The sequence below is a fragment of the Microcaecilia unicolor genome, chromosome 2, assembly GCF_901765095.1.
Source record: "Microcaecilia unicolor chromosome 2, aMicUni1.1, whole genome shotgun sequence".
In the NCBI taxonomy this organism is placed as follows: Eukaryota; Metazoa; Chordata; class Amphibia; order Gymnophiona; family Siphonopidae; genus Microcaecilia; species Microcaecilia unicolor.
Window position 1 is genome coordinate 419,444,413 of NC_044032.1, and position 16,847 is coordinate 419,461,259.

A 16,847-nucleotide genomic window follows, 5' to 3' on the forward strand; every position below is an offset into this window, starting at 1 on the left:
AAGAGTCTCTTCCTGAGACGTGGAAGGAATAGGTGGAAGCACAGGTAAATCTTGTCCTGTGGTAGTCTTGTGTGAATGATGCGAAGAATCCACTGAAGGAGGTGGTGAATTTACTAATGACTTCACTGACAATTCGTCTTGCACCAAAGGTGAAGGAGAAAAGGCACATAATTGCTGTCTCTGAGGTGAATGAGGTAGAGAAATTGAGTCAGAATGAACTGCAGGCTGCTGTATTTTTTGCTGGTTTTCTAACAACTTCGTTAGCAAATCCACTATTTTCAATTGTGTAGTGGAAGAAGTGGAAGAACGCCCTCTAGAGGAGGCATGAGAAATAGACCGAGTCGATCCCCTGCATCTAACAGAGCGGGAGGGTGATTGAGCCTGCCTTCTGCATCGCTTTTTCTGAGGAGTAGCAGATGAAGAAGAAGAACTGGATTGGACAGTGCTTCTGCCTCGAGGAAAACACTCATATCTTGAGGAATGTCGATGGTGCCGTGCACTAACCTGCCTGGCATCGATCATGGATCCATTGCTCGAAGTCGAGCTGGCTGACCTTTTACGACGTCGAGGGTTGTCATGACGACGTCGAGCATCAGCTGATCTCGAAGATCTATGATGCCGACGTCGATCTCGAGAACTGACCTCGATGTCAGTGACTTCTCTCCTCGAAGTCTGCTGTCCATTTTGTATTGAAACAACCTGATCCCCGGGCACTGAGGCAAGGGGGAGAGCAGGAATGGACGCCTCCTGATCCCCGGGCACTAAGGCAAGGGGGAGAGCAGGGAGAATGGCCACATCCTGAAGCGTTGAAGCTGCTGCTGTTGTGGCCGCCATATGTGGTGAAGCTTTGTCAGAGGAGCTGACCGATCGAGTTTCAGACTGAGACGCTGTTAGATACTGTTGTAATTTAAACGCCCTAATGTCCAAAGATTTCTGAGACATATTTTTACAAGCAAAACAGGACTTGGTATCGTGATGTTCACCTAAACACCTCAAACATCTAAATGTGTATCTGTGAGAGATAATTTACGGGGGCATGTAGCGCAAGCCTTAAACCCCGTTTTCTTTTGAGACATAACGTGATAAATTTAAATTAATTGACTGACTAACTGAGTAAATAGTAAAAACCGGGTCGCTGTCAATCGCGGAAAAAATAAAACTGACTGGTCTGAGCTGTCAAGGGTATTTATACCATATGTATGGGCAGGAATCCGCTAATTCTTTGCTTTCTTTTTAAAGCGTTGCTATTGGATGGCCGGGTCACGCACGTCATCGTGGCGTATATTCAAGGGGTGTGGCTAGAAGATCCTGTCCATGGAAAAGCAGCGCTTACATCATTGCCAATTTTGATGCTACCGGAAGGAATCCTTGACATTCAAAGACGACAGGACAGGAGCGGAGGGGGAGAGCGATACTGCAGTAGTCGGGGGGGGGGGGGGGGGGCGGTAATGATCGCGCGGTCCACGGGAGGGGGGGAGGGAGGGAGATGTTCAAGGCAGCGGGAGCTGCACCCGGGGTGGTCCAGTCTGCCCTGCCCTTGCTGCACTTCTGGCTGGGGAGGCTTAGCCTCCCCAAGCCTCTTATACCGGGCGCCTATGCCCAACACAACGGCACACATCTTCTTCTGCTCTGCGCCCCCACCCCATCAGCTCCCCTTCTAGCCAGGTAGCCCACATGCATAACCCCACTCGCTGGGGGTGGGAGGCAGATACATCCTCACTTCTTCCTGCAAGGGTGGCTGCCTTCTTCAAAATGTCACTGTTAGCGGGGTTCAAGTTGCCATATAAAAGAAAAAAAAAAGCCCTTATTATGGCAGCTTGAATACCCTTATATGGTAATACTCCTAGAGTGCGGCTAGCTAGAGGACAGCAAAACTATTTTGAAGAAGGCCCCCTATAATAGTGATGTCTGCTCATTTTTAAGATGGGGCAGTTTTGGGTCCAAAAGGGCTGCAAGGGAGCAGACGTTTTTTCTATATGGGACCACATCAACCACTGGGTGTTGCCATCCATCCTCACCAGATCACCTGGCGTCAGTCAACGTGCAGAATACAGACAAGCCTCTCTTCAAATACAGGATAAGTGATCACAAACCACTCACCCAGTTTACTAAGCTGTGCTAGTGGCTGCTGCACGCTAATGCTGATACAGCCCATTCACTTTGAATGGGCAGTGTCGTCAGCATTGCTGCAAGGCTCAGTAAAGCCGGTAAATGTACAGACAAAAATTAAAATGGAATCTCAAAGATACCAAAGTCTGCATATAGTGCAACACAAGAGAAAGAAATGTGTTTCCTCCTGTACAGTGCAAAATACAGAAGCAACTGATGTAAATTTTCACTGAAATCACTAAACTAAATCATTTTCCCTTCCTTTCCTGTCTGGTGACTTCATCTTGTTACTAGCCTCTGGTTCTGGCTTCCCTCTGTCTATGCTCTCATCTCTGTAAGCACGCTTCCTGTCCATTTGCTATTTCTTTTTTCTCCATTCTTCTTCACTTTCTGCTCTACATCCATCTTTGCCACTGATCTCTCTATATAAAACGTACCTCCAACGTTCTAATGAAGCCTCACTTTCCCAACGTTCTAAAGTGAGGTGGCAGAGACCACTTTTCGACCATCAGTGTTTGCCCCGCCCACGCATCAAACATGATGACGTCGAGGGCGGAGCAATGACACACACCGACCGTGTAGCGCTGCTGATTGGCTATGCCTCAGGTGATGCGCACACAGTTTGGTTCCCCCTCCCAAACACTCACACGGACTTATAAACCACCAAGCCTTTTAATCGGCGCCGCAGAGGAGCAGGAGGGGGACAGCGAAGAAAATGCAGCGGCGTTCAAAAACACACGAGTCCCGCCCCTTCCTGAGGAGGGGGTAGCTACCAACACGGGGACCAACCGCGAGGAAAACACGGATGAAGACCGCCACTAAACCACCTCTACATTGCGGCCCTTACTCTGAAAGCTCTTCATGCAGTGATTCTCCAAGCCGGCATTCTCGCGAAAGAGGCAGGGGGAGAAGTAGTTTCCCTACTCCTCCCCCTGCCTACGAATCAGCTGTCAATGAATCCTGCAGACACCTGCGCTACCAGCTACACCCACCACATGCGCACCCAGTTCAGCCCCCCTCCTCCCAAACACTCACACGGACTACTAAACCACCTTGCCTTAATTGGCGCCGCAGAGGAGCAGGAGGGGGACAGCGAAGAACAAGCAGCGGTGTTTGCTTAAAAAAACAAACATACAAATCCCGCCCCTTCCTCAGGGGGTAGCTGTCTTTCTAAACAAGCTCCGCCCCTTTCCAGAGGCGGTGCCGTCCCGTGCCAAAAATCCAACACGTGCAGGGGAACTAAATGAACTCCTTACTCCACCAGTTGACAGACAAGACACAATTAGCATGCTATGCAGGAGTGACATAAGTCACATTCACTGGCAGGCAGGCAAGGAAGGAGGGGTGAGGGCCGACACCCAGGCACACACTCTCATTCACACACACACACGCTTGCACACAATCACTCTCTCACAGTCACAAACACACACTTGCATCTGGCAGGGAGGGAGGGGAGGGGTGCCACCCTGGCACACACTGCCACACACTCTCTCTGTCACACACACTTGCACCTAGGGGGGAGGGGGCCCACCCTGGCACACACTCTCATTCTCACTCACATTCCCACAGAGACACTCGCACACAGTTTCACTCTCTCAAAATCACAAACACACACTTCCACCTGGCAGGGAGGGAGGGGGGCCCATCCTGCAAAACACTCTCATTCCCACAAACACACACTCACATACACTCACTCTGTCACAAACACACACTTGCACATGGCAGGGAGACAGGGAGGGGGCCACTGGCAGCGATGGAGGGGGGGCACAGAAACACACACATTTCCCCGCAAACACCCTGACTGCCACACCCTCTACACAAACGCTATCTGTGTCACACACACAGTGAAGCACAGTTACAGATCGCAAAACACACCGCCTCCCCAACATTCTTACACGATAATCACCCCCGCACTACTACTTTGCCACACCCTCTTTCACTTCAAAACACACACTCACAATCTATCTTGGTGACACATCATCTCTGTCTCTCACACTCACAACCACCGCCCCCCCCCCTAAAAAAAAAAACAAACACTGATCCACAACATGGACAGATGGCCACTCACTCTCTCCTCCACTACACCCTCACACTTCAACAAACTCGCCATCCCCCAAATCCCCACCCCCCACAAAACCAACATTTACAACAACAACAAAAAAAGACTACAACACCACACTAATACAAGCCAACAACAACACGCCCAATCCCCCCTGTTACAAAATCATATTGCACATAATACTACAATGTCAATTATTCATTACTAACACAACAAAATTTCCACAAAATCCCTTTCAAAACATTCATTGCAGAAAACAAATACCTTGCTAGTGCCCGTTTCATTGCTCTCAGAAACGGGCCTTTTTTACTAGTTTTTTCATATTTAGCACCCTTCCCTTTCCTTCAAGATATTGTGTATCTGGATTTTCAGAAGGCATTTGACAAAGTACGTCATGAAAGACTCCGGAGAAAATTGGAGAGTCATGGGATAGGAGGTAGTGTTCTATTGTGCATTAAAAACTGGTTAAAAGATAGAAAACAGAGAGTAGGGTTAAATGGTCAGTATTCTCAATGGAGTAGGGTAGTTAGTGGGGTTCTCCAGGGGTCTGTGTTGGGACCGCTGCTTTTTAACATATTTATAAATGACCTAGAGATGGGAGCAACTAGTAAGGTAATTAAATTTGCTGATGACACAAAGTTATTTAAAGTCGTTAAATCGCGAGAGGATTATGAAAAATTACAAGAGGACCTTCACTCAACATGTAATTAAACTCTGGAATTCGTTGCCAGAGAATGTGGAAAAGGCGGTCAGTATAGCAGAGTTTAAAAAAGGTTTGGACGGCTTCCTAAAGGGAAAGTCCATAGACCATTATTAAATGGGCTTGGGAAAATCCACTATTTCTGGGATAAGCAGTATAAAACAGGTGTTTCTCCTCTTTAGAGGTGGAAGGTAGCATTAGGGATTCACCTTAACCTTGCCTGTGCCATTGCTGCAGTTTACCTTTGTTGTGTCCCAACCACTCTGACATAATTTCATGTTTATGCAGGGGCAAGAAAGCTGCATCCAGGGTCAGATTAATACTATATTCAAACATATTTGTGGGCCCCTCTACAAATTTCCTCCTCCCCCACCATCATTTTACCTCTCCAGAAGTAGTAGGGAAAAGTGCAGAGCCTAGCTTTGGCTATGATACCATACTAGTTTGTGAGTTAGCATGGGAACTATGCAAGCATATGCTTTGAATGGAGAGGCTTAATCAGGGCTGCCGAGAGCCTGAGCCGGGCCCGGGGCAAGGTGCCCCCCCCCCCCCAGCGCCGGGGTCTCGCTCCTCCTGCTCCCAGGCCTCCGGCGCTGCAGTTCTTGGTCTCACCTGCCCGCCCTCAGCTCCATCGACAACCCCCCTCCGTCTGCCACCGGGCCCCCTGCATTCAAATCGGCAGCACTGAAACGGACGCTAGCAAGGGGCCCCCTCCCTCCGTCCCTCGGAGCTACTTGCGTTACTTGTTCGGGGTTCGCGTTCGCCTCGCGTTTCGGCCCTCGAGTGTTATAGCTCCGCCCTCGACGTCATGACGTTTTGACACGTTGCCTTTTATATAGAGAGATAAGATGGATTCACAGCTTGTAAAATCAGGAGACAAGAGGCAAATGGTTCCAGAGGCAAGACAGCTTTTATTAGCTAGCTGACACAGTACTAAGTTCAGACTCAGGATACTGTGCCCCGAGCGTCACCTGACACTCGTTCTTATACACTCTTATCAGTAGTCATGCGCAGTTACAGACAGAGGATCTTACACAAAACCCAGGAAACGAAACTTATCTTTGGCTTTGCACACAACCCTCTATTTCCAACACTGGTCTCTAGTCTATTCACAGTTATTTGGCATTGCATATACCATATAAGGCAATATACTGATAAGCAGCACAAGTTCCAGCTGGTTTCTGCTATCTGGTTACAGCTGCTTCCTCTGAGCTACTGTCAGCTTGCAAGCCTTACATTTCAGAAAAGGCACAGACGGAGAGAAAATGTATTTCACAGAAAAAGCAAAGTTAATGGCTGCCATGTTACAAGTTACAGCTTCTTTTAGCTAAGCACAATAGATTGTCCTTTACAGCAAAATCTAACTCTAGTATAAACTGACTCCAGTTTCAGCAAAACAGTCAAGCTGCCCCCCCCCCCCCCACAATCCCCCCTTTGATACTTTATCAATTGTCCAAGTGAAAAGTATCACAACAACGGAGGTGGTGTAAATGTAGAGAAGTTCAAGAAGTGATGGCCCTAAGATTCCTTTCGTGGCCGTTGAGTTCTTCACCGGGGTTGAGACGAAAGGTCCCTATTGGACGCTCCCCCCTTTGTAACTGGTCTTTGCCAGGAAAGGTGTAGATGGCCCAGAGGGCAAGTGGTGCACAATATCTGGAAAAATACAAAAGAGGTTAGGTTAGTATGGGAGAGTGGAGGTATGGTGGAATGTTGCTGAAGTTAGGGGTCATCCTAAGAGGAATCAGGATCCACATCTACTGACAGCAGGGAAGAATACATCTGGAGACACATAATTTGCAGAGCTGCGCACTGGTCAGCAATACGTGCCATAGCCCTGCGAGCAAAAGATCCAGTTTGTGCTTTTCTTCAGGGACATATCAGCTGCCTGTAGCCATGATTCCTTTGTCTTTTATGCAAACCTTATGAGTCTCGTAGGCAGTGCAAATCACAGTTGCTTACTTGGTATAGGCATCATCAGTAACGCCTCTGAAGCCACTGATTGTTTCCTGTATGATATTTTTTCAAGACATATTTCTATGGTATCGCATGTATTGTCTCATGTTGCAAACACAAGATCCTAAAGTTCATCCAGTCCCACACACAGTATACCCTATGCAGCTCGACATAGCAACCCGCCAGAGATCTGATGATGTGCCAGATCGAATATGGACCAGTTGTCCAGTACGTGGGTGACCTGTTGATTGTGTAGTGTTCGCCTGAGGGTTCTTGACAGCGGCTTGCAAATGCCACTGAAATCTGTCACCTGCTTGAAGCTGTGTGGAAGCCACGAAAAGTCGCTGTGATGCACTGTAGGGCCCACACAGGGAAGACAGATTCCATAGCCCGGGGCAACCGGCGTGCGGACGAGGCAGCCAAGAAAGCCTGTCAAGAACCCTACTCTCCTGAACCTACTCCTCATCCATCTCCCAAATTTAAATTGTCCTTAGCTATAACGTTATCAAGATTCTCCACCTTATCTTAATTTTCCTGATTTTTTAACTCAATTTTTTATAACCATTAATTGAGGTCTGGAAATTGCAGTGAGGGTGAGAACAGAAGTTGGAGATGAAAAGAAGTTTTGTGGATGTTGCACGCTAGTGGTATGAATGATTTGGAGAAAGCAGGTGTCTTGTGTAAATTGGTTAGAGATGTTTTGAATATGGAAAGTGTTACTATGTGTGGTAAAAGCTTTTGGCAATGCATTTTACATATGCTGGAATTTTGGTGGTTTTAAATTGCAGCTGGGATGATCAATGTGAAAGGGAGAAGGGCTGGAATGTGTGCATGTAAAAGAATGATTTTGTAACAAAGTTGACAGTGTGAATGTGTGATGAATGTGTGCTACTAATAAAGAAAGATATTATTTTAATCTTTCAGAAATGGTATGAGAAAATTGGGGGTGTTTAATTTGCAATACTGCAAAGTAAATGCTGCCTGGGGAAGGCAGATAGTCTTCTAGAAGTGCATGCAGGTGCATGAGCATAGCAGTGAGAGAGAAAAAAAAGTTGGATGTTGATATACGCTGAAGAAACAGACGGCAGTGGGGAAAAGCGCCGCTGAGAATCTGTGAGAAGTATTTGGGTCAGAATTTGATTAATAGCTATTAATTTCTGTGGTGTTATGAATTTTAGACTGTATATGAATAGGCTGTTTGAGAGAGCTTTGAATTTAATGCTGGTACTGAAACATTTGAAAAAATGAAAAAATTGAAATGGACCTGATTCTGTTTACTTGAATGAAGGTAAAAAATGCTTTTATTCGTTGTTGGAGTGAGTTTGGGAAATATTTAAAAGGAAATTGCTGAATTTCTGAAAGTGTATTTTGAGATGTAAAACTGATGTGATGATCTCTGTGACTGAAAGAAACATATGCTGGAGAGATAAAGTATATTCTCTTCAGTTTTGTAAAAGTATTTATTTATGTTTGCTACAATTATCCAAAAACAAATTTCGGTTCAATGTGGCTTACATTTTTATGCAGTTGTTAGAAACTGTGTTGTTTCATTACAGTTACACTTCGAAGTGGCTTATAAAGAGGAACCAAGGGGTGCTTAAGGTCAATTACTCTCCTCTGTCATACAAATACCTGACCTGCTCAGCTCCCTACTTGTAACCATAATTCAAACAGCAAACAAAGGAAATTGACAATTCAATAACATGAGGCCTACACTGTGGCCTCTTGCAGGCTCTAAACTCTCCCTTACTGCTGCACAGCTGACTATGGAAGAATGGCAGCTTGAAAGAGGAACACTATCTAATAATAACAGCGAGTCATAGCATCATTTTGGAGTCTGCCACAATGGCACATCCACACCTCCCCACCATATGAGCTCCTGAGACACCATGACCTCTCCTCACCATCGGTGGCTTCTACTCTCAGGGAGGACTCTGTTCTGAAGTCTTTAACAGCGCACATTTAGGACTGACAAACCAGCTTATTTTCGAAAGAGAAAGACGCCCATATTTCGACCCAAATCGGGAGATGGCCGTCTTTCTCCCGTGGGCGCCCAAATCGGTATAATCAAAAGCCGATTTTGGGCGTCTTCAACTGCAATCTGTCGCGGAAACGGACAAAGTTGACGGGGCGTGTCGGAGGCGTGGTGAAGGCGGGACTGGGGCGTGTTTATCGGCCGAGGAGAGATGGGCATCCTCGGCCGATAATCGAAAAAAGATAGGCGTTTTAGCGCAAATTTTGGTCACTTTTTTTTACCCTTTTTTCACGAACAAGTCCCAAAAAAGTGCCCTAAATGACCAGATGACCACCAGAGGGAATCGGGGATGACCACCCCTGACTCCCCCAGTGGTCACTAACCCCCTCCCACCCAAAAAAAAACAACTTTAAAAACTTTTTTTTCCAGTCTGTATGCCAGTCTCAAATGTCATACCCAGCTCCATCACAGCAGTATGCAGGTCCCTGGAGCAGTTGTTAGTGGGTGCAGTGGACTTCAGGCAGGTGGACCCAGGCCCATCCCCCCCTACCTGTCACACTTGTGGTGGTAAATGGGAGCGCTCCAAACCGCCCCCAAAACCCACTGTACCCACATCTAGGTGTCCCCCTTCACCCATAAGTGCTATGGTAATGGTGTAGAGTTGTGGGGAGTGGGTTTTGGGGGCTCAGCACCCAAGGTAAGGGAGCTACGGACTTGGGAGGTATTTTAATTTTTTTTTTTACTTTTTACAAGTGCCCCCTTGGGTGCCCGGTTGATGTCCTGGCATGTGAGGGGGACCAGTGCACTATGAATCCTGGCCTCTCCCACGACCAAATGCCTTGGAGTTGTTCGTTTTTGAGCAGGGCGGCTTCGGTTTCCATTATCGCTAAAAACCGATACCGCCAACTCAAATCCGCCCAAATCTGATGCATTTGCCCAGCACCAACCGTATTATCGAAACAAAAGATGGACGCCCATCTTTTTTGAAAATACAGTCTGTCCCGCCCCTTCGCGGACCTGTCCTCAGAGATAGTCACCCATGGAGATGGGCATCTGCCCCTCATAGAGGGGCATTTTTTATATGCCATCTAAACCCAATTTTGGCCATTTTGAAAAAACGTCCAAAAATCCAGAAGTGAACATGGCCTTTTTCAAATGTCATAAAAACATAAGAATAGCCACACTGAGTCAGACCAATGGTCTATCTTGCCCAGTATCCTGTTTCCAACAGTGGCCAAGCCAGGTCACAAGTATCTGGCAGAAATCCAAATAGTGGCAACATTCCATACTACCAATCCCAGAGCAAGCAGTAGCTTCCCCATCTCTGTCCCAATAGTAGACTATAGACTTTCCTCCAGGAACTTGTCCAAACCTTTTTTAAACACAGATACACTAACCACAGTTACTACATCCTCCAGCAAAGAGTTCCAGAGCCCAACCACTCATTGAGTGAAAAAATATTTCCTCCTATTTGTTTTAAAAAGTATTTCCCTGTAACTTCCTTGAGTGTCCCCTAGTCTTTGTACTTTTTGAATGAGTAAAACAATTGATTTGCTCCTACTCGTTCTACACCACTCAGGATTGTAGACCTCAATCATATCTCTCCTCATCCGTCTTTTCCAAGCTGAAGAGACCTAACCTCTTTAGCCTTTCCTCATATGAAAGCAGTTCCAGCCCATCATTTTGTTCACTCTTGTTTGAACCTTTTTTAATTCCGCTATATCTTTTTTGAGATACAGCGACCAGAACTGAACACAATACTCAAGGTGAGGTCATACCACGGAATGATACAGAGGCATTATAGTATTTTTGGTCTTATTTACCATTCCATTTGCTTTTTTGGCCACCGCCGCACACTGAGCAGAAGATTTAGCATATTATCTACAAAGACACCTAGATCTTTTTCTTGGGTGCTGAATCCCAAGGTGGACCCTAGCGGCAGGTAACTATGATTCAGATTATTCTTTCCCATGTGCATCACTTTGCATTTGTCCACATTAAATTTCATATGCCATTTGAATGCCCAGTCTTCTGATTTCCTAAGGTCTTCCTGCAATTTTTCACAGTTTGCATGAGTTTTAACAACCTTGAATAGTTTTGTATCATCTGCAAATGTAATCACCATACTAGTCGTTCCAAATTCCATATCATTTATAAATATGTTAAATAGCACTGGCCCCAGTACTGATTGCTGTGGCACTCCACTGTTTACCCTCCTCCATTGAGAGAAATGACCATTTAACCCTACCCTCTGTTTTCTGTCCAATAACCAATTCCTAAGCCAGCACAAGAGATAAGCAGGCATCTGCCTTCAAGCTAACCAGGTATAGCCAATTGAAAAACAGCCTTTTCCCTAAAATAATTCCAGGGGTTGCAGTTCAGGAAAATACTCTGCCCACTTTGGCAATCAGGCTAATTTCTTCAGCCAAAGATCCAAAACGGAGTGGGCAGAGCAAGCAGAGCTTTTAAAGTAAATGAAAAGAGCATAAATCCAGCACAGCTCTGCAGCTAACAATTATAACTTCAAACAAATATAAGTTCCATCAGTTCAGGGCATAGGCGTAGTTTGACTGTTTCATTTGGGGGGGCAAAGGATGGGGCGGAGCATATTAGCATATTCATTTGCATATATACATATGCAAATGAATATGCTAATATGGAGGAAGGAAGGGAAAAAAAGCTGGCTTTTTTTGGGAATAACCATAATGAATATGTATGAGATATCAAGCCAGCTCTTTTTCCCTTCCTTCTTTCCTTCTTCCACTCCAGTAGTATTTCCTCACCCCTTTTCCCATACCATGCCAGTGTTGACCTTAGAAATGCATAAGCTCTATAGGTAGATCCTTCAAGAGGTAGTGTGTCATGATTTAGGCTCTACACCCTTTCTGATGTTTTGGTGCCACCTCAGTAAAGCCAACACACAATCTCTCCACTGCAACACACTATACACAAACTTGTGCAAAAACACACTCATAACCTTACTAAACCATAACAGCACTAATTCCAAGGACAGGACGAGCTGCAACCTTATGCGTGAAAAGGCAGAACTGTAATTACACCAGGCTCTAAAACACCAATACACTACCTCGTGAAAAACACATGACACAACAGACATGACACAAGGAACTAGAAAGCAAAAAATATGAAGGCAAAATACTGAACTGGAAAGTTAACTCAAGAAGTCAGACTCAGCATGCAGCAATACCAGAAAAATTGAAACTTACATGCAAAATTTCACAGAAAGCTGACATATTCCAATTAATAAATTCTGAATAAAATACTTTTTTCTACCTTTGTTGTCTGATCATTTAGTTTTTCTATTCGCTTTGGTCCCAGTGTCTTCTGTTTTATGCAGTGCCTTCTTTCCATTTGATATTCCATTTAATAGATTAAAAATAAAATACTTTTTTGTACCTTTGTTGTCTGGACATTTTACTGTTCCATCATGCTGGTTCCAGTTTCCTCTTTTCCTGTATTTCTGCTAATTCTCCTTCAACTGCTTGCTGTCCATTTGTCTTTTCTCTTCTCTCCTGTCTTATTCCATTCCTTCACTACACCTACCTTTGACACATTATTTCTTTTTTAGCTCTTTCCTCTCTGTTTTGTTTCTTTACTGCCTCTCTGTTCACTTAAATTTCACCCTCGTCCTCATCCTTCTCCTTTTTAGTTTTCAGCTATCAAATTCCATTTCTTTCTCTCACCCACTAGCTGCCCCATTCCTCTTCTCAGTCCTTCCTCCAACCTTTCATTTCCTTTCATCTTTAATCAACTCTCCATTACCACATTTCTGCCCCCCCCCCCCCCCATCACTATCATCCTCTCATTTGTTTCCTTCCCACCTCCCCTTTGGCCTCTCCCAAATAGTTCCACCATTTGCAGCATCTTCCTCCCTCCAACCTTCTAGCCCAGCACGCCTGCTCCCTTTCTCCCATTGTAGCCTAATATCTCCCTGTCCCTTCCACACCCACACCCCAGCATCTTCCAGCCCCCACTTCCCTGTGGTCCAGTATTTCTTCCTCTCTCTCTTCCCTCCCTCCAATTGTCCAGCATTTCTCCCGCGTGGTGGCGGCTGCAGATAGGAACGGACCGTTACTGGAGCACTGACAGTGATTCGTAGGGCAGAGGGAGGAGTCCCTGGTTTGGTCGCGGTTTTGTGTGTTTGAGCTCCATTTCCCCATCACAGTATTTCCTGCATTGTCTGTGCTGTGGGTGCACTCGTAGCATTTTCGGGTTCCGTTTCTATGCGGTGACGGGTGGGGGGGGGCAGTGGAGCGTCAGTGGCACGCCGTAGTCGATGGCGTTTCATGGAGTGTGAGTGCTCCGCCCTCGGCGTCATGACGTTGTGACGCGAGGGCGGGACACACAGCAATGGGCAAAAAGTGGTCTCGACGCCTCAACTTCCGGTTGGAGGCTTCATTTAGAATGTTGGGATAGCGAATTATGTCCGGAAGGGGGCGGGTCTAGGAGTGACAGTGAGTGGTGCACGAGTGAGAGTGAGTGTTGTTGACAGCCTACCCTTCAGTGTTTCCCTCTGACAGAATGAGCTTCAGAATGTTCCAGGTGAGAATTATTTATATAGATATATGCTGAGTTAGGATTGGGAAAGTGGTGAATACCTGTGAGTGAGTGTCTAGAGAGGGGATATTAAAGGGAGAAGGGTGAAGGCTGTTGGTGAGAGCGGATGTGTTGTGCAGGGTGTCTGAGCAAAGGAATTACAAGGGAAGTAATAGGTGTTAGGAAAGAGAGATGAATGCATAAAATTAAAGTGTTAATATTGGTTTGAAAGGGGGAAAATCTTGGGAATGTGTGAAAAACATTTGGGCTTAGGTAATTGGATTTGAATGCAGTGAATGCTTATAGTGGATATACCCTTCCAGTATAGGGAAGCACAAGTAATAGTTTAGGCCTGGAAGTGAGGTGCCTTTGGTTAATTTTATTTATAATAACTACCAGCCCCAGTATTTGAAATTCCATTTAAAAGTCATTTAGTATAGTGGAATATGGTAAAGGAAATAGGGAGAAAGGGTTTTCTTTCCTATTTTATTTAATTAAGAGTAAGGTGTAGGAGGAAGAGAGAAGTGAAAGCGGTGCTGGAGGAGAGGTGATCGGGCCCCCATGCAAGAAAGTTCGGAGCTGCATCAATTCAAGAAGGAGAAGGACAGCTAAGTAAAAGTGAAATAGACTTTGAATCAATACTTACCTGAGAGAGAATCCGGGTAACCTAGGGAAACAAAAAGGACAGAAAGTATCGAATTCTTCCTAATTTCAGGGAAGAAAATAGATAAAGAAAATAAATAGCTGTTGCAACAGGTTGATGATTAAAAAGAGTAAATGTATAAAAAGGAACTTATCTGATGGTGGTGCATAGAGTCCAGATTAGTCTGTCTGGAAAAGGGAGAATAAAAAAAACATTGTTATGATGTTGAAGTGAAGCCTTGTAGCGCTATAGAAATGCTAAATAGTAGTAGTAGTAGTTGTTTAAATGTTTAGAGCTAAGTTAGATACAAAGTTTTGTTGTTTAAAAGGTATAATAATAATTATTGGACATCAATAAAATTTATATTTTGCAATTATTTGAATTAGTCTCCTTCAAATTCAGAGTCTATTCTAAATGTAGTTTTTTGTTCCTCTCCCGCCCTTTGAGGACTGGAGACGAGGTTAGTTGATTTGTACCCCCTTCCGGTTGGCAGAGAGTTCCTGAGGGTGAGTCACGACTACTGCCAACTAACTCTCAGAGAACCTACAGCTGACATCGCATGCCTTACCAGGGAGGGCGTGTAATAATAGGCGTGGACAGGAGTCTGTAAAAGGTATACATAGTCCTGCTGAAAAGCATCTGTAAATATATCCAAGGAAGGAGAATACAGGAGTTCCCCTGGGGAATACCAGGATTGTGGTTTTAAAACACTTGCATTCCAATGTTGGAGAGTTGACATGGTTTGATGTTCCTGCTTTTGCGGAGTTGAAGAATAAACGAGTTTTTTTTTTCACAAACTGCTTACTCTAGTGTGGTCTTTGGACCTGAGAGAGTGTAAGTGTCTCCTGAACCTGAAGATCACCGTCCTGGAGCTGGAACACCCACCCACCCTGACCTGTAGGATTCAATGGCCAGCCTTGTTCACTGCAATTTCCCATTGGATTTGTATTCTTTGGTTTCCTGGGGGGAGAAGAGGGTAATCCCACCCACTAATGCTTCCTTTCCCCAGGTGGAGGCACTGAATGCCAAGTGAGTAAGGGACCTGGGAGACCCATAAGTAATGCCACACTGGGAAAAGACCAAGGGTCCATTGAGTCAGTGGCGTACCAAGGGGGGGGGGGGGGCGTTGGGGGCGGTCTGTCCCGGGTGCACGCCGCTGGGGGGTGCCGAGGCGCACGCCTGCTCCTCCACATTCGCTAAACTTCATTCGTTCGCTGCAGCTCCCTCTGCCCCGGAACAGCAGATCAATATGGCTTTACATGGGCTTCATAAAGTTTGAAATATCTAGGACCAGTGGTGTGCTGGAGCCGGCTCACTCCGGCTTGCAAGAGCCGCTTGTTAAATTTTGACAGCTCTTGCGAGCCGGTTGTTGTTGGGGGCGAGCCGGCTCCATTAGGGGAGGTAAGCATGGCAGGAGGGCGCCATCACAGGCCATGCTTACCTCCCTGCTTGTTTCGGATGAGCTCTTCCCTCAGTCCCGCATTCTGACGTCATTTCCTTTTTCCGCGAAGGCGGGACTGAGGGAAGAACTCTCATCCGAAACAAGCAGGGAAGGCTGAAGACGGGCAGCAGCGCTTTAAATAAGCGGCGCTTTGAGGGCGGTAAGAGAGACTGACGGATAGGAGCGAGAGGGGAGGGTGGGGGCGAAGGACATCATTGGACGTGTTTGGGAGCGGGAGGGCAGGGGAGGGAAGAGAATTGCTGGGCATGGATGAGTAGAGGGGGCAGGGGAGAGAAATGCTGGGCATGGATGGGCAGAGGGGGGCAGGGGAAAGAAATGCTGGGCATGGATGAGTAGAGGGGGGCAGGGGAGAGAATGGATGGGCAGAGGGGGGCAGGGGAGAGAATTGCTGGGCATGGATGGGCAGAGGGGGCAGGGGAGAGAATGGATGGGCAGAGGGGGGCAGGGGAAAGAAATGCTGGGCATGGATGAGTAGAGGGGGGCAGGGGAGAGAAATGCTGGGCATGGATGGGCAGAGGGGGGCAGGGGACAGAATTGGGGGGTAGGGGAGAGAAATGCTGGGCATGGATGGGTAGAGGGGGCAGGGGAGAGAAATGCTGGGCATGGATGGGCAGAGGGGGGCAGGGGAAAGAAATGTTGGGCATGGATGAGTAGAGGGGGCAGGGGAGAGAAATGCTGGGCATAGATGGGCAGAGGGGGGCAGGGGACAGAATTGGGGGGCAGGGGAGAGAAATGCTGGGCATGGATGAGTAGAGGGGGCAGGGGAGAGAAATGCTGGGCATGGATGGGCAGAGGGGGGCAGGGGACAGAATTGGGGGGCAAGGAAGAGAAATGCTGGGCATGGATGGGTAGAGGGGGCAGGGGAGAGAATTGCTGAGCATGGGTGGGCAGGGGAGAGAATTGCTGGGCATGGATGAGTAGAGGGGGGCAGGGGAGAGAAATGCTGGGCATGGATGGGTAGAGAGGGGCAGGGGAGAGAGGAGAGTTTCAGGACATGGATGGAAGGAAGGGCAAGAGAAATTCTGGACATGGATGGAGGGAAGGGAGAGAGAAGAAATGCTGGACATGGAGGGAAGATAGAGGAAGGAGATTAGATGAGGGAAAAGGAAGTGAGGAGAGAAACTGCACATGGATGGAGAAAATAGGCAGAAGCTGGGTCCACTGTACAGTCAAGTCTGCGGAGGACCAGAAATGAAGAAGAAAGGAGGAAAGAAAAGAAATAAATGGAAAGGAAGCCCTGGAAATGGAGTTAAGAGGACAGATAGCAGCAGAATCAGATACTGGGCCAGCATGATCAGAAATACAAAGTCACCAGACAACAAAGGTAGAAAAAAATAATTTTATTTTCATTATAGTGTTTGGAATATGTCCACTTTGAGAATCAGGTGCTGA